Raw genomic sequence first — 23495 nt, 5'->3', positions numbered from 1 at the left:
TACAGTTGATATTTTCGTCGTGAGAATTACGTAGCAGTATACGAAGTTGGGTTATGTGGCACATGCATACGATTCTAAGAGGTAAATGAATTTACAGGCTACTTATGGTATATGGTCATCAAAAATTATATCCTAAAACAAGGCATTCGCGACTGAAAGTCAACATATATTTATTTATTTTTTCAATTGAATCTCACATAATAAACTAAGCCTAAGTTGAAGTTCTGTCGAACGCAGGTTTGGAGGGAGGAAACGTCTTCATGACTAAAATGACTACTGCTTATGGACAGGCAAATTTCCGATACCATTTTCTGTTTTAATTTTGCAGAAAGATGTTTATTTACGAATGGAAGTATTGCATTCCTAGATGTTTGATTAGCTTGTTTGCATACGTATGTTATGGTAGGCTAATCCTATTTATTTATTTTTCAGATGGTTTTATGACCGAATTAGTTTACCTAGTATAAAGAATATTTCATTTTCGGTTTTATTTTGAGTCGATATATATACATATATATATAGCTGTATGGTGATTCTTGAACCATATTTATGGAACTTACTTATGTTGTTTTCGTTATTACACAATGAAGACTTGAGAAAACAAAGAAAGCAAAGATCATAAATTTATGAATTTTTTTTTTTCGGATATACAAAGAAACTCTAACGTTATTATAATGATGTCTAGTTGATATTTGAGTGATACTTAATTAATATTCTTGATATTTCGACATTATTCCGCCGATATTTCATGGAATTTCAGTCACTTCAGTGACCTTTCAATAATTATTAAGCAATATCGAGACATTATTCCGCCGATATTTCATGGAATTTCAGTCACTTCAGTGACCTTTCAATAATTATTAAGCAATATCGAGACATTATTCCGCCGATATTTCATGGAATTTCAGTCACTTCAGTGACCTTTCAATAATTATTAAGCAATATTGAGACATTATTCCGCCGATATTTCATGGAATTTCAGTCACTTCAGTGACCTTTCAATAATTATTAAGCTATATTGAAACATTATTCCGCCGATATTTCATGGAATTTCAGTCACTTCAGTGACCTTTCAATAATTATTACGCAATATTGAAACATTATTCCGCCGATATTTCTTGGAATTTCAGTCACTTCAGTGACCTTTCAATAATAATTAAGCAATATTGAAACATTATTCCGCCGATATTTCATGGAATTTCAGTCACTTCAGTGACCTTTCAATAATTATTAAGCTATATTGAAACACTATTCCGCCGATATTTCATGGAATTTCAGTCACTTCAGTGACCTTTCAATAATTATTAAGCAATATTGAAACATTATTCCGCCGATATTTCATGGAATTTCAGTCACTTCAGTGACCTTTCAATAATTATTAAGCAATATTGAAACATTATTCCGCCGATATTTCATGGAATTTCAGTCACTTCAGTGACCTTTCAATAATTATTAAGCAATATTGAAACATTATTCCGCCGATATTTCTTGGAATTTCAGTCACTTCAGTGACCTTTCAATAATTATTAAGCAATATTGAAACATGATTTTCACCGATATTCCAAGGTGTTTCGACCATTCCAACGACATCTCGACAATATTTAGGGGATATTTTACAAGGTTTTAATAACATTTCGATGAATTATTAGTATTTCAAAAATATTGAAACGAGATTGTAATGTTAATGTCAACAATTTTTTTTTTATATATGATAAGAAAATTATTGAATTGTATCTCAATTTGGAATTGGAATTCCTAAGAGTGTAACAGAATATGTAATTGTAATTATACTTCACTCCAAGTACAACGAATTTTTTTCAATAAAATAGGAGATAAGGATTTCAACTGGAATTCTTGTTATTTATTCAATTCATCATTGGAAGAGGTATTAGATGGAGTAATTATAAATAATCAATAGATAAAGTCAAAGATCTATTTTATTGTTGACTACAGTTAATTGGAATTGATTTTGCGGACGGATTTGGGGAAAAGGCTGTGCATTACTCAGTTGAGTCCACGATATATAAAAAGGTTAATTGAAATGAGTATCCCTGAAAGGTATTGTGCAGCGAACGAATATATGATTTGATGATAAAATATGGTTCTCATGTGTTATTCACCGAGATAAGCCAGTATCGATGTAGATAAATCAATGCACATGTTGGATGGGATGGAAGATACAAATGATTTTTTTTTTGCAGATACAGATGATGGTAATATGATTTGGTCGCAGACCTAAGCTGATGTAATTATTTTATTCTTATCTGCGCGTCGTCCATAATTTTTAGGAGATGATTATATTTATTTGTCCATCCAACATTTTATATTAGAGTATTAGCCGGAGTATTTGAGGCAGTGAGGGAAAAGGCACAATACGAATAATGTACCCCGTACGGTGCAATACGGTAACAAAATGTAACCCCGGTCAACAAAAAGTAAACAAGTTAGCTAGTAAACAACGAACCCATCCGGCATCCGTATAAGAGAGGAGTAAGCAAGGATTACCTCCCCCGACTACCAAGAAATAGTTTGACAGAATATCGATATGTAGACTGCATTCTATTTTTCTCTTTGTTGTAGTGTCATGGCCCTCACACTAACAGTGGGGACAGTCAACTTCAATAATAATTCATCACCAACTAAAATGCAAGCTCTTCTGAAATTGTTAGTGTCACGGTATAGATCTTGTAATGCTATAGGAGGTCTCCATCAATGATTTTTCTTCTGTATTAAACTATAATGCCTACTAGCTGATGTACCCGTGCTTCGCTACGGGATTCTCAGAAAGACTGACTTTGTGGTTTTCCTAACCTGAAATCAACATAGGTCATTACAAAAACGTAAGTATGAATGTAGCAATTAAAAGCAATGCTATCATATAAAATACTCGATCAAATGGAAAGCCGCACGTTTTATCACTTTTAACGAACAGTGCTGCGGTTAGATTGCGGTGCCAATCTAATGGTCCAAAGTTCCAGAGCTGGGATGACCAGGCCGCAGATTGCCATGAACACTCATCTGCCATTATTCCGCTAAATATGCACACTGTTCATTCCAATCAGTCCCTCAGAGTAGGGATTGAATAGCCCGAATGCTATGATGATCCAGTGTGTTACGTACCAAGTATCAGAAAATTTATATATATATATATATATTTTTTTTTTGCTAGGGGCTTTACGTCGCACCGACACAGATAGGTCTTATGGCGACGATAGAAAATTTATAAACCAGGGGAATGGCATGCTAAAGAAGAAAGTTATCTAACTCCCCAGCTACTTCCCATCAATATTCAGACAGGCTGTTACACTCTGTACGACTGGGCGAATTGACCGTGTGGTTAGCGGTGCGCAGCTGTGAGCTTGCATCCGAGAGATAGTGGATTCGAATCCCATTGTCGGCACTCTGAAGATGGTATTCCGTGGTTTCCCACTTTCACACCAGTCAAATGCTGGGCCTGTACCTTAATTAAGGCCTAAGGCACTCCTAGCCCTTTCCTATCCCATCGTCGCCATAAAACCTATCTATGTCGGTGCAACGTAAATCAAATAAAAATACCCTGTACGCAGCAGTAATCCTATCTACCGGAGATGAGGGGCAACAGAAGACACAAAGCACATCACGACAAACAATGGTCAATGTAATGTTATTGTTGATCAATGTTATGAGCTTTCTATATTGTAGGCCTTCACATTTAGTTTTCTTACGACTCTGTGATTTGTAAAATATTTTATACCATAAACTGTAGTTTCTTATTCTCCGACTTTACATACCGATTTTCATTAAATACTGTTTACCCATTTTCTCGTTACTCGGCGCTGATATGGACTTAGTAACAAAAATCCAAATTCATGAATATCTTTGTGATCATAGCCAGTACGGTAACAATGTATAAGACATGAATAATAGGAAATTTAATACTATATAACCTTAGTTATGTAGCATTCATCGATTACACCTCTAATAAGAAATATTTGAGAATTCCATTTTAGGCCTTCCTCTAAACTACCATTTCACTCAGCGTGAATAAAATAATTTACAACCTAGACTATAGCGACTTATTTTCTGACTTTGCATACCGATTTTCATCAAGATAGGACTACTAATAACAATATTTGAGAATTAAATTTTAGGCCTTCCCCTAAACTACCATTTTTCTCAGCGGGAATACGATTATTGATAGTCTAGATTGTAGCAACTTATTCCCCAACTTTGTATACCCATTTTCTTTAAAATACGACCACTAATAACATAAATAGTTGAGAATTCAATTTTAGGCCTTCCCCTAAACTACCATTTCACTCAGCGTGAGTAAAATGATTTATAGCCTAGATTGTAGAGGCTCATCCTCCGACTTCACATACCGATTTTCATTAGACCGCTAATAACATAAATAGTTGAGAATTCAATTTTAGGCCTTCCCCTAAACTACCATTTCACTCAGCGTGAGCAAAATGATTTATAGCCTAGATTGTAGAGGCTCATCCTCCGACTTCACATACCGATTTTCATTAAATTCTCTTCAACCGTTTTCTCGTGATGCGTGTACATACATACAGACAGACAGACAGACAGACAGACAGACAGACAGAAATTACGGAAAAGTAAAAAGTGCATTTTCTTGTTACTATGGACATGACCGATACAGAAATACCATTATTTTCAAATTCTGAGCAATGTACAGACAAAACTCTTATTTTATATATATAGATGTAAACACTGGTAGTGATAACGTAGGTACTGCTATTCTTACTAAGTCAGGTATTGAACTGCAATCAGTAGAGAACCTTCCCTCTGGTCATGGACTGAGTGGCAGAGTTCAAGATTACCTGTTTTACAATGTTTATGCACCATCTGGGAGTAATAAACGCCAGGAAAGGAACGAATTCTTCCAGTCAGACTTAATATATTTAGCCTACTTCGCTCCTTGCATACGAATTATGTGCTGGGGGGGGGGGGATTTTGACTGTGTACTGCGTGCAGTAGACTGTACAGGTCCCTTTAAGCCGAGTAGGAGCTTACAGACTTTAGTTACAAATCTCCAAATGTGTGATGCTTGGGTGCTAAAACATAATACCCCAGGATTTACTTTCTTTTCTTCAAATTCAGCAGCAAGACTGGATCGATTTTATGTTCTTCAAAATTTAGCCAATGAGATTAGTCGTGTAGAAGTAGTACCGGTCACATTTTCTGAAACTGTTATCCTACGTATAGGATTAAATATAAACTTTATAGAGGACGCTCTTACTGGAAGATGAATGTAACCTGTCTTCAAAATACTAGTATCCTTGAAGAGATTAAATTGCTTTGGTCAGAATGGAGTAAAAGAAAGATTAGATATCAAGATTGTGCTGATTGGTGGGATCGGTATGTAAAGCCGCAAATTAAATGTTTCTTTAAGCGAAAATCTTACGAACTTTATCAAGACGAAGAAAGTCTAATAAACCTTTATTTTAGGTGTATTTATGACTTACAAGAAAACAGCCATCACTAGAGAGAAGAAGTAAAATCAGCCGCTATAAAGCAAAAATACTTGCTATAGATCATCAACGACTGCAGGGACTCAAAATACGTAGTGTGATCAATGAACCAATCGAAAATAAACGAATCAATCTTTATCATTTAATGAAGGACTTCAAGAGCCGCAGATCATCTCTCATATTGAAAGTTCAAGACCCAGAAGGACAAGAGTACACAACACAACCGATTATAAGTTAGGCTTTCGATTTCTTTTATCGACAACTGTTTGATGCCGAGCCCAGCCACGACAAAGACTAATTGTTTTGCTGACTGTAAGCCTCCACCGCTTAGAGACGAGGATAACTCAAGCCTTGAAGGATCCATAACCAAAGAAGATGTTTTAAAAGCGATACGTCAAGGGAAGAGTTCAAAAACACTTGGGATTGATGGAATACCTCAGGAATTTTACTCTGCCTGCTGGCCGATAATTGGAGAAACCTCACCTGCGTCCTGAACACTGTTTGACAGAGGAAACAACGTTTTGAATAACATTGTCGAAGGGTTGTTGTACTGATAAAGAAGTTCTCTACAGCTATCACTGTCAATGACTATAGCCTAATCACCCTCCTAACTTACGACTACAAAATATTAGCCAGAATTCTCGTCAACAGATTACGACCATTATTATCCTCCATCATTCACCCTGCACAACACTGTGGAGTGCCTGGAGGAACAATTTTTGATGTTACCTGTTCGCTGCGTGATTACATGGCGTCAACCGAACGCACTCATTCACAGAGCTTACTTGTGTCCTTAGACTATCAGCGTGCATTTTACATTGTGAATCATCAGTATCTGCTAAAACGTTTAAAATGGCATGGTCTTAGTCCCATATTTATATCTTACATGCAGTGCCTATACACAAACGTATCTGCGATTTTGCAAATTAATGGCTTTCACACTAAAACCATTCCCATTGAGAGGTCATTAAAAGAAGGATGTCCGGCTTCGATGGTGCTGTTTACCTTGGCCATAAATCCTCTCATTTGCAAGCTGCATAAGGAACTAGGAGGAATAACACAAGGAAGTGCAAAGCTCGCGGTAGCTGCTTTCGCGGATGACGTCAGTGTAATATTAACATCGGATAACGATACACTCCACATGCGAAATGCTCTCGCACAATTCAGTGCAGTATCTGGGTTGTCTATCAACTATCGTACATCCAAAGTGATTCCCTTAGAAGACTGGGCATCATTATCTCAACTCCCACCGCTACAAATGGTAGAAACACACAAGATACTTGGCATATATTACGCTCGAAAGACCAGTGACATGAATCAACAAAACTGGGGACCTGTTGTCAACAAGATAAAAGTCTATGCAAAAGAACTCTACTGTCGAGACCTCTCTCTAATCCAAAGGATCTGGACTGTCCACACATACCTTCTATCACAATGCTGGTATCTTGCACAAGTACTACCACTGCCTGCAACGTTTGCTAGACAGATAATATGTGCTAGTTCCTGATACATTTGGCGTGGAAATATCTTCCGAGTACCGATAACTACCTTGGGTCTTCCACCACCAGTTGGTGGACTTGGGTTGGTAAACGTCATCATTAAATGCCAAGCCCTGTTCTTGAGTCGTGGAAGAAAAATAGAAACGAACCAACGGAGTTTCTCATCTGCTTGGCTGAAACACTGGTCTACTGTGGCGGACTTGCGCAGTCCACCTGATCTTCGTATTGCCCCGTCTGCCCTGAAGTATATCCGCATTTATTTGCAGGAATTGTGCTCTTTGACGGAAGCCAAGTTCGTACCAGAAGTACAGTTAACACGTCGGGTGTATGCTGATTTATTTCGTCTAACACCTACACCACTCATGCGTTTATTTCAACAAGTCCTTTCAAACACCGACTTTCAACAACTTTGGAAAAACATTAGTGCTGCTCATCTCCCTCCTACAGTGCGATCTACATGGTATATGGTAGTCCATGGCATTGTACCAACAAAAGAACATCGAATGCGAATGACTGATTCGGACTCCTGCTCATATTGTGCTCAACGTGACTCAATACTTCCCAGACTGACCACTTGTCTGGGTGTATATGCAAGCAAAAGCATTCCTTCAACAAATGAACTTCACAATCAATAGAGAGAACCAATTCATAAGACCAGATTACCTCCTTACCCCAAGGACAAAGCACAATTCTTCACTATGCATAATTGGACACACTGTCTATTTTATAATGACTACCGAGCTCGATAGCTGCAGTCGCTTAAGTGCGGCCAGTATCCAGTAATCGGGAGATCGTGGGTTCGAGCCCCAATGTCGGCAGCCCTGAAGATGGTTTTCCGTGGTTTCCCATTTTCACACCAGGCAAATGCCGGGGCTGTACCTTAATTAAGGCCACGGCCGCTTCCTTCCACTTCCTAGGCCTTTCCCATCCCATCGTCGCCATAAGACATATCTGTGTCGGTGCGACGTAAAGCAAAAAAATATATATATATATAATGACTACTGATGGACAGCTGGACAAGGAACTTTACGTTGCATACCTGAAGAGAACAAGATGGAAGTTTGTTGCTCCTAGAGTCAACGACGTGTGTGGACATTATCTAAGTGCTTTGTGATAAGTAGTATTTTGTTGTTGGTGTTTTTGTTTGGTTTTGTTACAGGAGTTGCGATAGTGCAACAAGAATTTCGAACACATTAGACTCTAAACCCTCAACAGAGAGAAATTTGAACACAGTACAGTAACGTCTTTGTCTAGAATACTCTGTGAAACTGGTTTGTATCACTTCCAAGGTTTGTCTAACATATGAATGACAATCGTTAATAAGTAAAATGTAAACAGCATAAAAAAAGGGCAATCTAGTCCGTACCGAAATTCCAATATTTATTTGAAGATGTTACGTTAAAGAATCTCTAATTTGTTTATTTGATAAATAAATATGTATTTAAAAAAACGTACGATTGATAAGCCTTAACTTCACGCAAAGAGAGCTCGTTCAAAACTTAGTTGACTGATTGTTATTACACCGACTTCTTATTGGCATTATACACTGTTGTCGAATAAATGTGTGACAACAGTTAAATGTTCTACAACATTTGTGCATAATACGACCTCAGGTGCACTAAACAGCAAGAAAATATCAGTTTATAACTGATGATATTTTGGCATCAGTTTTCATTGCTATAATTACTTTTATATAATTTGGTGTAGGTCTTTTCTGAAGAGTGTGTTGCGGTGCTGCGAGAGACGGCAAGGGCAAGCATTTATTTACAGCTGCCTTGTGTTACGCTCAACATAATTAACTGTCGGTAGAGGCAATCAAGTGGCAATTCATCTACGCACAAATTGTGAAGAAAAAAAGAAAGAACTATTTCGACTGATTCTAAAAAATCGCCCTGATCGTTTCCGTGCAGAGTGACATCAGGCTGGATAGAATATATATTATTTTTTCTCCAGGAGACCGCGGGGCCCGTTAAAGGCCCGGGCCCGCCTTCATTGCAGGCCCTAGGGTTACGCCCCTGGATTATGAGTAGCATACTGAATCAAGCGTGTCAATAATTCCTATTATCTTTCACCTCACATCTGGGACCTGTTCCACCAACGAACTTTGCACTATTCACTTTTCAATTATTGCAAAGTCTTTCTGTTTCACCATGATCTATACCTCTAATAACTAAAGTTGGTGTCTGACATCTAGGGTTGTAGGGAGGAGCATTGCACGTGCCATTTTACGATGTTGTCACATTCCAGCATTCCTTTCTCTTACCCCTCGCTTCCGGCTCACTTGTTCCCTCGTTCATTCTGACCGCTATGATCTGTTGTAGACTACCTGGTCAGGCGGTGTCGTCCCATTTGCGATCACTCTTATCAGTGACATACAAACAGCAAGGTTGCTGTGAGGGAATTCCTTACTGAAGGACTGGTACAGGAAGACATCCCTCAAGTAACTGGCGAAACTGGAATTCCTACGAATCGTATGTTGAAACATTAAATTATTTATATTTTCCGTTTGAGACTGATGCGTTTATATCGGGACTGACAGAGAGTAAACAGGACTCAAATAAACCTTTTATTTATAGTTACCAGATCGTTGTGGGTGTAAAGGCAGTTAAATGAGTTAAAGGATGGGCGTATTAAAACCGTTGAATTTTACACTTTCCGATTCCAAAACAAAGGATTTTGCTGTAACACTTAACTTCTTCGACAGTGCTACCCTTTTTGAAGCAATTGTAGCTCATCTTCATATTTAACAGTTAACTTACACTTCCTTATACAATAGGGGGCAATATTAATATTAAATTAATGCTTACATAATGCTCAAACTGTTGAAATATTCATACTGAGATGTTAAGTAAGCAGCTGCTCAAAATATAATTAGCCTACTTTCCTCTGTCTGTATGTATGTTTGTCTACCCCTCAGTCTCATTTCTTGATACCGGGTCGGGATGAGATGAGATTAATTTATACAGCATGTTCTACGGTCGGATGCCCTTCCTGGCACCAAACTCAGTTGATGAGCTAATGAAGACGAAATGTGTTATGATGAATGAAATTGGGTAACGGGTGCGAGGACTCAGCTCTTGCCTATGGATAGGAACTGTACCGGCATTTGCCTGGAAGTGAAAATATTAAACGACAGAAAACTATTCTGAGAACAGCCGACGGTGGGATTCGAACCCACGCGTTTCCCGAATGCAGAGCATGGCTCCATAGCCGCAGCGCGTTAAAACGCGCGGTCACTCAGCCTACTTTCACCTATATAAATAAAATTATAATTTTTGTCTGTACGCTCGGACTGGATGTACAAGATTCCTGAACTTGATGTTAAGAAAGTGTTTAGATTAAAATAAGTTGAAAAAATGATAATTCTATAATGATAGCGCGAAAAGATTATATTTCATTCGGAAAATAGTGGGTTCGATTCCCATTGTCGGTAGCCCTGAAGATGGTTTTCCGTGGTTTCCTATTTTCACAACAAGCAAATGCTGGGGCTGTACCTTAATTTTTGCTAGTGGCTTCACGTGACACCGACACAGGTCTTATGGCGAGGATGGGAGAGGAAAGGCCTAGGAGTTGGAAGGAAGTGGCCGTGGCCTTAATTAAGGTACAGCCCCAGCATTTGCCTGGTGTGAAAATGCGAAACCACGGAAAACCATCTTTAGAACTGTCGACAGGGAGATTCGAACCCACTATCTCTCGGATGTACCTTAATTAATGCCACGGCCGTTTCCTTTCCACTCCAAGTCCTTTTCTATCCCATTGTCGCCATAAGATCTATCTGTGTCGCTGCGACGTAAAGCCAGCGGTAAAACAAACCCATGTCACCAAACATCCCTGACTTTTCCGTAAATTTCTGTACAGTAAGAGTATCCATTATATAAAGCATAAGGCTTACCTTTCTTCATCTCATTGACCTGCATGTCGTAAGTAAGCGCGCAGATAGCATAACAACAAAAGCTACATCAACGATGTATGTCTACAGCTGGAATAATTACAGTATGTTAAAAAGTATAGACTAATATTACCTAAAAAAAAAAAAAAAAAAAAAAAAATAAAAATAAAAAAAAAAACCGTTCAAGAGAGAGGGTACGGGTTGGGAGAATCGTTATCACACAGTTGTGTGGAGTACGCCCTAATTAGCAGTCCCCTTGCTGCATTGACGTTGGATAACCCTGATAATTTTACAGTGATCGCAAATAGAATGCCACTCACACTGAACTGCTTACAACAAGATCTAACTCAGAAGTGAAGTGAGAGGTTTGGCAACTCCCAGCAAGACGAGCCGGCCAGAAGATTTATCTCCATGGCAACAGCATTCGCCCCACCCTCGTTTCCATGGCGTCCATACCCCCACTCCCTTTATCCCGCCACGGCAGGCAGTAAACGGACCTCCCTCTGAGAAATGTCAGATATCAACTTTAGTTATTAGAGGTGTAGGTTTACTTTTCAATGTCTTCGTTGGTGGAACAGGCCTCTGGTCTCTCTCTTTTTTTTGTTTTTTTTTGTTTGTTTCTTTCGATTCGAAAAACCTCTATGTCTGTTTTATTTTTTCTCAAAAAATGAGCCTAATATTATATTTTCAGATGTCTGTGCTGTTTCCTCGAGCAGAAAAAAGGCATCGTTGTAGATATACTACAGTCAACATCAAATAACCAGAGCAATCAATGACCGCGATGTTTCACTCTTTAAATAGCAGTAATAATAATAATAATAATAATAATAATAATAATAATAATAATAATAATAATAATAATAATAATAATAATGCAGCTCACCGCATTGATAAATACCAGTACATTATTGCCCAAGATATTTGTAAACAGCAAACGCAGATAAACAACCGTCAGAATACGAAAATTTCTGAAAATAGGTGTGTACCGTTAGCTAGCCAGTGAGAGGTAATTTTGATGTTACTACCTTTCTGGGTATGAATGAGTAGTAGGCCTATCTATCCTCCGGGCTTCTATAAAATGCATTTTATTATTGTCTATCTAGCCGTATTTGAAGAGGTGAAAATAGGCGAGCGAGATGTGATAAAGATAAAATACTGCTATATTGGCATGGGAGCAGGGGTGAATCCATGGGTAGGTGGGGGGAGAGGGTTCGGCGGCACGCATGGGGAAATCCCCTCCCCCTCCCCGCCCTTCAATGGTCAGATGAAAAAACGTAAAATTTAATATTTACAGACATGTTAAAAAATACGGCAGTGCATCAGTTTCGAGGGTGATATGATAATATACAAGTACCCAATCACTGTGAATTGTAATGAATGTACAATTTACATAGCAACAGGACACACATTTTGGCGTTACAGAATGAAATGACGATAGGTGTTGGTAGGCCAGCCGTCGGTTCAGCATAAATGGTAAAAGTTAACAGCACCGTCAACTTGACCTTGAGGAGGAGGAAAGGGAGAGAGAAAACCACTGCCTGCTCGATCTGCATCCGATGGCTGGGATGCAGATCGAGCAGGCAGTGGAGAAAACAAATGTTTAAAGCCGCAACCTTAAAGTGAAAAAGCGTGGTGAATGACGGGAGGAATACCACCACAGCCTAGGAGACGTAGCGAGTTAGGATCATAATTAGCTGTGCTACATGATTCCGGTTCCGCCGTTTTTTATATTTTTTTGTGATACTATTATATGTTATTAACATTGGCACATTGCGGCTCATAAAATGGTAAGTCCCCACTGTCGGAAGCCCTATTTATTGCAATTTTTCTGTTTGCTCCGAGTTTTAATAAGCATAAACATATATAAATTAAAAGGTTACTTGAAGAAATCGTATTTTCTCAATACCGGTACCGTAAACTGGGGCTACTTTGGGACTTGTGGGGCAACATTGGAACAGCGACAGTACAATGTGGTTTTAAATATCCCGCGATCGTCACTTGCCAGACACCATGTTGATTCTGAGGACTCCCCAAGCTTTTTTTTTTTTTTTTTCCCGCTGTCATCTAATTGTATAGGCCGTCCCCAAAATCTTCGTGAACAACCTGTGCTACACAACAGCCATTTTTACCTTTGTGCCAGTTTTGACATGTCATAGGTGTGCTGCAAACTTTCACTATATACATTTGGACCTCGAACAACAGCTACAGCATATCATACGTGCTTTGGCTATCATTTCTATGAATATAGAAAAAAATTAACCTAAAATTATTATCTGGTTTGGTTATGTTCGTCATTAACGAGACTTAGGGGCAACTTTGGGGCTTCTACACAAACGTTTGAACTAATTCTCATTACCTATCTCTTTTGTTTTAGGAACCCTAAAAGTATGGTGCGGGAATATAAACGATCTCTGGTGTCGAGGGCATACAAAAATTATACTGAGGAGGTCTGGAAGAGGCTGCCAGCGTCGAGGCCTTCGGTTCAGAGAGTCCCGGGTTCGATTCCCGGCCAGGTCGGGGATTTTCATCGCGTCTGATTATTTTGGCTCGGGGACTGGGTATTTGGGTTTGTCCCAACACTCTCTTCCTATTCAGAAAAAATTCCACGCTACCAACCATCATTGAAACACGCAATAGTGGATATATCCCTAAGATAGGGTTGGTGCCAGGAAGGGCATCCAGCCGTAAAACAGGGCCAAATCCCCATCTGCTACACAGTTCGTACCCACGACCCCACAGCTGCGGAAAAAGCGGAAGAAGAAAGAGAAGAAGTCTGGAAGAGGCTATTAGAGCGATTAAGATGAAAGCCTGACGTTCCGAAAAGCGTCTCAAAAGTATGGAATCCCAAAAAGCACACTTGGGGGAACAGTTGCAGGCAGTGTGTATTTACAGACGCAGAAGAGGAACGGTTTGTTTTCCACGCCATAGCTTTGTCACATTTTAGATTCCCTGTGTGGACATTCGAACTCCGATGTTCCCTCAAGGTGTAACTTGACAGATGCGGTAGGAAGGAACCCAGATTTAAAAACAACTTCCCAGGAATAGACTGGGCAAGACATTTTATGTAGAGGTACAATGTTGTTTTGACCCACATGGCTACGAAAAACATCAGGTATGCAAGAGCGGCAAACGACGAAGAAATCTTGAATGCCTTCTCCGAAAATCTTGGAGAAGGAGTTGGAGGGTGTTTCATTCGAGAACATGTGGAACTACGCCGAAACAAATTTTATCGACGATCCGGGCTCTTCGAAAATTGTTACTAAAAGGGGAAAGGGAACAAAGTATCCCGAACAAATACGGAACTCGTCAAAAGATATGCACGTTCCTAACGGTACATGGGAATGTGGTGGGTACACTCGCCCCCTTTACATAAACTACAAAGCCGCAGAAGTGTGGGACACATGGGCAGAAAATGAACCACCGAGAGCCAGGCACAACAGGACGCTCCCGGCGTCTTGTGGAGTCCATGCCACCGTCATCAAGATGAAATAGGTTGCTACACGTTACCAGCTAGATATCCCAAATTCATTTGCTCTATATCTATAAAGCAAGATGTCCTGAATGCTGATAATCAACGCACAGCAAAACCTACTGGAGATAATTGCATGAATATTTGAGGACATGTTCCTACTGTAGTGGAGATGCGCACTAAGGAAGGATTTTCAAAAATTCCTTTTTTAAAGGGGTGAAATGTGATTTTATATTTTTGTTGAATATCTCCGTTTTTATTTTCATTCAAATATTTCTCTTCATATAGCATAAATACTATTTTAAAAGAAAGTTTTAAAATTCCAATTTCAAAGGGGTGAAAAGGGTGAAATGTGGTTTTACATTTGTGTTCAATATCTCCGTTTTTGTGAAAAATATTGTACATATCTATCCATTCAATCTTCGAAATCGTCACAATAGTATAGCAAAAACCTTGCATTTCTTGAAAACTCAACGGAAATATATTTCTTTTCAAGATTTTTCAGATGAAATGCTTCCCTTGTGCGCATGAATCTTTGGCTTTTGCCAATCAAAAATGGCCGCGGCACTTTCCAACATAGAAGTGTACTCGCTAATTCACCCCGCTTCCGTGTATTTCAAGAAGGTAATCAACCAAGTCCTTAATGGAAATAAAATACAATTAACAGTACATAGGCCTACATATACGAATCTTTGTCAGTGAATTAATGAGTAACTACTCAACGCAGCGCCGATAGTGCAACGGTTAAGTCAACGGGTTGCAGACCGCAAGAATGCAGGTTTGAATCTCTCTCTTGGTGGCTTTTTTTTTTTTTTTTAACACAGGGATATTGTTTTATCAAGGATAATTATTACCGTTTTGTTAGTAAGTTATGCAGCCCCCTACAGTTTAAAGGTATCATTTCATTCGTAAAACTGGTAAAGTCCGCCTCTGTGGTGTAGTGGTTAGCGTGATTAGCTGCCACTCATGGAGGTCCGGGTTCGATTCCCGGCTCTGCCACGAAATTTGAAATGTGGTACGAGGGCTGGGTCTACTCAGCCTCTGGAGGTCAACTGAGTAGAGGTGGGTTCGATTCCCACCTCAGCCATCCTGGAAGTGGTTTTCCGTGGTTTCCCACTCCTCCAGGCAAACGCTGGGATGGTATCTAATTTAAAGCCACGGCTGCTTCCTTCCCACTCTCTTACAATCTTCCCATCCCTCCACAAGGTCCCTGTTGAGCATAACAAGTGAGGCCGCCTGGGCGAGGTACTGGTCATTCTCCCCAGTTGTATCTCCCGACCCAAGTTTGAAGCTCTAGGGCATTGCCCTTGAGGCGGTAGAGAAGGAATTCCTCGCTGAGTCCGAGGGAAAAACAGACCCTGGAGGGTAAACAGATTAAGAAGAAGAAGAAGAAGAAAAGAAAAAAACTGGTAAAACAGGCTAGGCGCAAGCAGCGAGATTCACAGAGCAGTGGCACCTACATAACAACAAAATAATCGCGGAAATCACAGGACAATTCAATTCAAACGCGATACGAGCAACATCTCCCTGGGGTCCGAAAAGAAAGACGATTGCATCCATGGAAAATTAAGTTTCGTTCCGGGATGTCTTACGATCCTGAAATGAATTACGAAGATAACAGCTTGATAACCATTGGTACAATGATCCATGTCCGCCTCTGTGGTGTAGTGGTTAGCGTGATTAGCTGCCACCCCCGGAGGCCCGGGTTCGATTCCCGGCTCTGCCACGAAATTTGAAAAGTGGTACGAGGGCTGGAACGGGGTCCACTTAGCCTCGGGAGGTCAACTGAGTAGAGGTGGGTTCGATTCCCACCTCAGCCATCCTGGAAGTGGTTTTCCGTGGTTTCCCACTTCTCCTCCAGGCGAATGCCGGGATGGTACCTAACTTAAGGCCACGGCCGCTTCCTTCCCTCTTCCTTGCCTATCCCTTCCAATCTTCCCATCCCTCCACAAGGCCCCTGTTCAGCATAGCAGGTGAGGCCGCCTGGGCGAGGTACTGGTCATACTCCCCAGTTGTATCCCCGACCAAGAGTCTGAAGCTCCAGGACACTGCCCTTGAGGCGGTAGAGGTAGGATCCCTCGCTAAGTCCGAGGGAAAAACCGAACCTGGAGGGTAAACAGATGATGATGATGATGATGATGATGATGATGATGATGATGACAATGATCCATAAAATCGAAGACTATTTTTCTCACGGACAATTTTATGTTGACTTAATCCTTTTGGCACCAGAAGAAAGAACTGCCAATATTGCATATACAGAAGTTATAAACTGAATAATTATATTTAAAATTCTTCTTTTATTTCTTTTTATGCGATACGTACTATTTTACGTTACTTATTCGTTGATTAATTATATTAAAGTTCATGTTTTCTAAAGATATTTAATCGGGCGAGTTGGTCGTGCGGTAAGGAGCGCGCAGCTGTGAGCTCGCATCCGGGAGATAGTGGGTTCGAACCCCACTGTCGGCAGCCCTGAAGATGGTTTTCCGTGGTTTCCCCATTTTCACACCAGGCAAATGCTGGGACTGTACCTTAATTAAGGCCACGGCCGCTTCCTTCCCATTCCTAGGCCTTTCCCGTCCCATCGTCGCCGTAAGACCTGTCTGTGTCGGTGCGACGTAAAAAAAGATATTTAAATTATTTGATGCTTAGGTTTTAGATATAATTAATTATAATTCGTTTCTTTAAATTTTTAAAATTATAATTTAGTTTGATAGCAGATATTTGTATTTTATTATTTCATTCCATTCATAAAGCAGGTAAAGAAATTGTTACGAAGGAAGTAAGGTAAAATATTAATTTATTTACATTTCGAGATTACAGGGAATTTTAAATTTCATTTAATAGCGAACTCAGAATACACGTGAAACTTTTCAATTCCGGGACGGGAAAACCCATCATTTACATCTTACATTAATTACGGAAGTTGATGAACGCATGGGATTGGTTCGGTGGCCTTCAAATGAAAATGGGATATAAAAAAATATAATGGAACATAACTCTACGACGCGAGCGAAGTGCCAGTAGGTGTATATATTTCGTACACGCCGATGGTCGTGTACGAGTGCGTCGTCAACCACATGAGGCAATGGATCCCTCTTGCCAGCAGCAAGTGGTGGTGGTTTTCTCGTATGAGGACTGTTCACATGGGATGAAATGGGACCCCTGGCACGTCTGACAATGTCCCTGTATTTACGAATTCTCATTTACGCATATACAAATCTCCTCTTGAAACGCATCAGCTGTTTGCAAGCAATAGCCTCTGTTATATTGTGTTCTCTTTGAGGAATTGACGTCCGGCTCCATGGCTAAATGGTTAGCATGCTGGCCTTTGGTCACAGGGGTCCCGGATTCGATTCCCAGCAGGGTCGGGAATTTTAACCATCATTGGTTAATTTCGCTGGCCGGGGACTGGGTGTGTGTCGTCTTCTTCATCATTTCACCCTTATGACGATGCGCAGGTCGCCTACGGGAGTCAAATCGAAAGACCTGCATCTGGCGAGCCGAACAGGTCTTCGGACGCCATTTCATTTCGTTACACTTTCCTGCCTGAGCCAATCATGCAATTATTTCTCAAATAAAATTTCCTGTATTTTTTACAGTTCTCGAGAATATTGCCAGCTATTATTTTGTACAGCATACGATACTTTTATTCAGTTGTATGTTGTAGAGAAATTCTGTACATAAAAATATTTCTGCAAATACAGCAGGGACACAAAATGTGACTCCACGAATTATTATAAAACAACAATAAACTTGAGTTTTTATTATGGTACGATCAGAGGCGGATCCAGGATTCCCTAAAGGGAGGAGCTATCTTTTAAAAAAAATACCATACCACAAAGTAAAATCGAGTAATTAGGACATTTTAGTTCCGTAGTGATTACATTTCCCATGTTTATTTTAAGGAAATTGTTACAGTATAGTAAACGCTAGAACCCATTTATGCCTGGAATTTCTAATTTCGATTTTTAAAATTATAATCATTTTATTAAGTTAAAATGAGATATATTGATTAAATTTAGAGTAAATTTCGCAAATATAGTTTTCTTCACGCAATACGGGAGTGGGTATGAAAGTGCCCATTGGTCACGAGTCCTATTAGAATACCACGGAAGGATATTTTGATTATAAATGTAGTCGATATATTACATTTCTTTACTCTTGAACAACGTTTTTATTTCATTACAGACACTACTTTACAAATCTTTTGTTAAAATCATCTATTTCAACTAACGTTTGAATATAATCTCAAAGCTAACAAATCTGAACTTTTTCACCATATTTGTTTAGAGTATATGACACAAAAGTTTTCTCTTTGTGATATTCAACAAAGCAATATCTGTAAAGTGAAAATTGGCATCTCTCATAAGCCATTACCGTCTTCACCTTGTGACAAAGGGCACATCTCGTAGCTTGCCCTTTTGTGTTGAGATGACCTTCACGGGTCTCGAGAGCGGTGTCATACTTCTGTAGAAGTGTTGCCCAAATCTTCATCTGAGCTACACCTTCAGGAGGTCCAGTACAAACATCAGCACCAAGAGCATCTGGCAAATCTAGAGTCTGAAGCTTCTCAGTTATCTTTGCCACAGTAAATGCCACGTGCTGAAAGATGGATGTTGAGATATAACCGTGATATTCTGTACAGAAACATAACAGAAGCAAGACCAAGGGTGCTTCATACGCAGACTAGTTATCCTTTGAAATTCAAAAGAAATAACAAACATAGGCCTACTGATATCAAAAATATTTTTTGACTCTGATTTTGTTATTTGGATCTTTTCTCTAATTACTTTGTATCAAGGTTTAGATAATTGTTGTAAAACCATATCTTCAAGCATTATGTGTCAGAAATATTGCAATTACGTTGGTAAAAAATGCCTAATAGGTTACGAACATGTTTGTAGGACTCATGTCCAATGAGCACTTTCATGCCCACCTTAAGTTTTTCGTATCATAGAATTACACTGAGTGCACATGAACACAATCTAGTGACAATTACATCGCTGCACATGTTGGTATGATCTTTCTCAGGTAACAATTCATTTACACAGTTTATAGTGTTTATAGCTCCTCTTTGGAGCTTGTGATGGTATTCCAAACATTTGCTACATTACTTCCCGGATATATGGTGAATTAAAATAGCCTTGGATCTTCTGGGAAAGAATAATATAATTAAATTTTTATATGCGTTGATATTTAATAAAAAACTTCCTTCCTTGTAGTTGTCAATAAGTGATCAAATGTGATAGTTGATAGGCACACACGCATACAACTCATTGTTATATCTATTTCTTGCTGAGAATGCCCAGACATATTTAAAACGTCGTAGATTCCTCTAATAATTTGATTTCCTAGAGGGCACAAATGGGTTAGGTTATTAATAATAATGTTATTGGCTTTATGTTCCACTAGCTACTTTTTCGGTTTTCGGAGATGCTGGAATTTAGTCCCGCAGGAGTTATTTTACGTGCCAGTACATCTACCGACGCGAGACTGACGTATTTGAGCACCTTTAACCCTCAAACACAAGCGTATGGGGTAAAATCCACCCCAGGTCATTTTATTTCTTAGTGTACAAATACCTTTTCTGTGCTCTCCTCGCTCTTGTACATTTCTGGCTGGATCCCTGCAGAAAGAGTCATTCGTACATAATCTATCTTAAAATCTCCAATTAATACAGTAATTCGTATTTTACAATACAATGATATGTGGGGTGGAAAGCACCCCGACGCGTGTGTCTGCGTCCTAAGATTTGGCGCGTGTGTTTGAGGGTTAAATACCACGGGACTGAGCCAGGATCGTACCTGCCAAGTTGGGGTCAGACGGCCAGCGCTTCAACCAACCAATCAATCAATCAATCAATCAATCAATCAATCAATCAATCAATCAATCAATCAATCAATCAATCAATCAATCAATCAATCAATCAATCAATCAATCAATCAATCAATCAATCAATCAATCAATCAATCACTACTGATCTGCATTTAGGGCTCGCCCAGGTGGCAGATTCCCTATCTGTTGTTTTTCCTAGTCGTTTCTTAAATGATTGCAAAGAAATTGGAAATTTATTGAACATCTCCCTTGGTAAGTTACTCCAATCCCTAACTCCTCTTCCTATAAACGAATATTTGCCCCAATTTGTCCTCTTGAATTCCAACTTTAACTTCATATTGTGATCATTCCTACTTTTAAAGACACCACTCAGTTGTACTTTCTCTTAAAACAATAATCACCACCACCACCACCACCTCAAACTTATTAGTCTACTGATATCATTCCATGTCATCTCTCCACTGATAGCTCGGAACATACCACTTCAACCGTTTGATCCATTCAACCCGAAAGTTTGTGTTTGGGATATCCCGAAGCCTTTGGTAATTTTCTTGTCTCATTCCTAGTGATGGGCTGCGAATGGACTCGCGAAGAATCGAGTCTGGGATCGTAAAACTCGAGGAACTCGAGTCCGGACTTGAGGCCGAGGACGCTGGTAGCGTTATCTGCGAGCTGTGTATGGAAACAACACGATGCATAATATTGTAGGTAGGCCAAGGACAAGTATTGGTTCCGTTTCCCAATAATGCACAGTGATATAATGTACAAGTCCGCCTCTGTGGTGTAGTGGTTAGTGTGATTAGCTGCCACCCCCGGAGGCCCGGGTTCGATTCCCGGCTCTGCCACGAAATTTGAAAAGTGGTACGAGGGCTGGAACGGGGTCCACTCAGCCTCGGGAGGTCAACTGAGTAGAGGTGGGTTCGATTCCCACCTCAGCCATCCTGGAAGTGGTTTTCCGTGGTTTCTCACTTCTCCTCCAGGCGAATGCCGGGATGGTACCTAACTTAAGGCCACGGCCGCTTCCTTCCCTATCCCTTCCAATCTTCCCATCTCCACAACGCCCCTGTTCAGCATAGCAGGTGAGGCCGCCTGGGCGAGGTACTGGTCATACTCCCCAGTTGTATCCCCCTACCAAGAGTCTGAAGCTCCAGGACACTGCCCTTGAGGCGGTAGAGGTGGGATCCCTCGCTAAGTCCGAGGGAAAAACCGAACCTGGAGGGTAAACAGATGATGATGATGATGATATAATGTACAAACTAATGTTGCGATGCGGTAATGAGCATCACTTTAAACAATCGTTAATCCCGAAGCATACATACAGTACCTAACCGAAAAAATAAATATGATATTATATGGCAGGACAAAATACCGGAGGTGGAAACAATATACAGTAATTACGTTATTCTTGGATACCTCACCAAATTCCCAGAGCATTGAATATTGAATATAGGCCACCATAGCTCAATTGGTAGAGCAACCGACGCGAAATCGGGAGGTTGTGGGTTCGGATCCCACTGGTGTCCGGCTGGCCATTTTTGTTCTGTACTTAACATCTCTTCAACACGTACTACATGTACGTAACACGACCTAATACGTTGAAAGTCTGTTTCGATGCCAGAGCATTCCTTCAATCAACTGAACGTTGTGGACGTTCAAGTAGGGCATGCATTCTTCTACTGCACAACAAGATATACAGCCGAACATGTACATGAATGTATAGGCCTACACAACACCACCTTATTATAACGTAAACTAAGGAACGTGTGGACACAGGTGCTTATGTACCACAGTATCTACGGCTCCATGGCTAAATGGTTAGTGTGCTGGGCTTTGGTCACAGGGGTCCCGGGTTCGATACGCGACAGGGTCGCGAATTTTAACCATTATTGGTTAATTTTGCTGGCACGGGGGCTGTGTGTGTGTGTGTTGTCTTCATCATTTCTTTTTCTTCTTTGCTATTTGCTTTACGTTGCACCGACACAGATATGTTTTATGGCGACGATGGGATAGGAAAGGCCTAGGAATTGGAAAGAAGCGCCCGTGGCCTTAATTAAGGTACAGCCCCGGCATCTGCCTGGTGTGAAAATGGGAAACCACGGAAAACCATCTTCAGGGCTGCCGACAGTGGGGCTCGAACCCACTATCTCCCAATTACTGGATACTGGCCGCACTTAAGCGACTGCAGCTATCGAGCTCGGTCTTCACCATTTCATCCTCATTACGACGCGCAGGTCGCCCAGGGGAGTCGAATCGAAAGACCTGCATCTGGCGAGCCGAACATGTCCTCGAACACTCCCGGCACTAAACGCCATACGCCATTTCATTTTACCGGCTCACAGTGAGAAATTTTAGAGACCAGGCAGAACAAAAGTACATTTTCGACTATTTAATCTGTTACTATTATAAAGGGCATTATTTTACGCCCTTGACTTCCTTTGGCCAATACCTTAATTTTTCGACGTTTCGGATCCCTTCCATTTTTTTTCTCCCTGATTTTTGTTATATAGGGTGAAGCGTAATTCGCGCACTCGGGCGTCGCAGCGCGACTCCTCAGATGCCAGCTATAAAAAAATGACTCTTACAAAATTTCGTCTTGCGAGTACATCCGGCAGAAAAACGACGTTGAAGAGTAACAATCTGGCAACACTGTAACCACATATAGGGTAACTACCTCTGTCAGCAGATGTTAGTCGTGCTGTACAGTTGGTGCAGTGGATAGAGTTTTGGGTTAGCATGCAGGAGGTCGAGTGGTCGATCCTGAGTTGAGGCGTGTGTTTTTTATTTCGTAAATGTAGTCCAGGTGGTATGGTATCTGGCATCTTAATCGTCAACAGCGATTGCAGCGGGTCCTCTGGAAACCATTTGCACTTACATACTACGATCCTAGAAATGGACGAACAATCGTTTTCATTGGTCAGCCCTTTCCACGTCGTGGGCGTGAATTTATTCGCACCACTTCATCTACTAGATGTGTAACCTGTTTGTTTCAGCTGTCTATTTCTTATTAGTCTAACCAGGTATTTGTTGTTTCGGCGTTACAAAATGTTGTAAATGTAGGATACATCTGACCTCAGAAACGGTGTCTTACTGTATTACAGTAGGTAATGTCAAATGGAACTTAGCAAATAAAAAAATGCTCCTCAACCCAGGATCGAACCATCGACCTCCTGCATGCCAACCAAAAATTTTACCCACTGCACCAACTGTATGGCACGACGAGAACATGCCGACAGCGGTAATTACCCTACATATAGTTACAGTGTTGCCAGATTGCTACTCTTAACGTCCGTTTTCTACCGGATATACTCGCAAGACGAAAT

The sequence above is a fragment of the Anabrus simplex genome, chromosome 1 (genome assembly GCF_040414725.1).
Source record: "Anabrus simplex isolate iqAnaSimp1 chromosome 1, ASM4041472v1, whole genome shotgun sequence".
In the NCBI taxonomy this organism is placed as follows: Eukaryota; Metazoa; Arthropoda; class Insecta; order Orthoptera; family Tettigoniidae; genus Anabrus; species Anabrus simplex.
The sequence above is the reverse complement of the archived record's forward strand: the minus strand, read 5'-3'. Positions refer to the sequence as shown.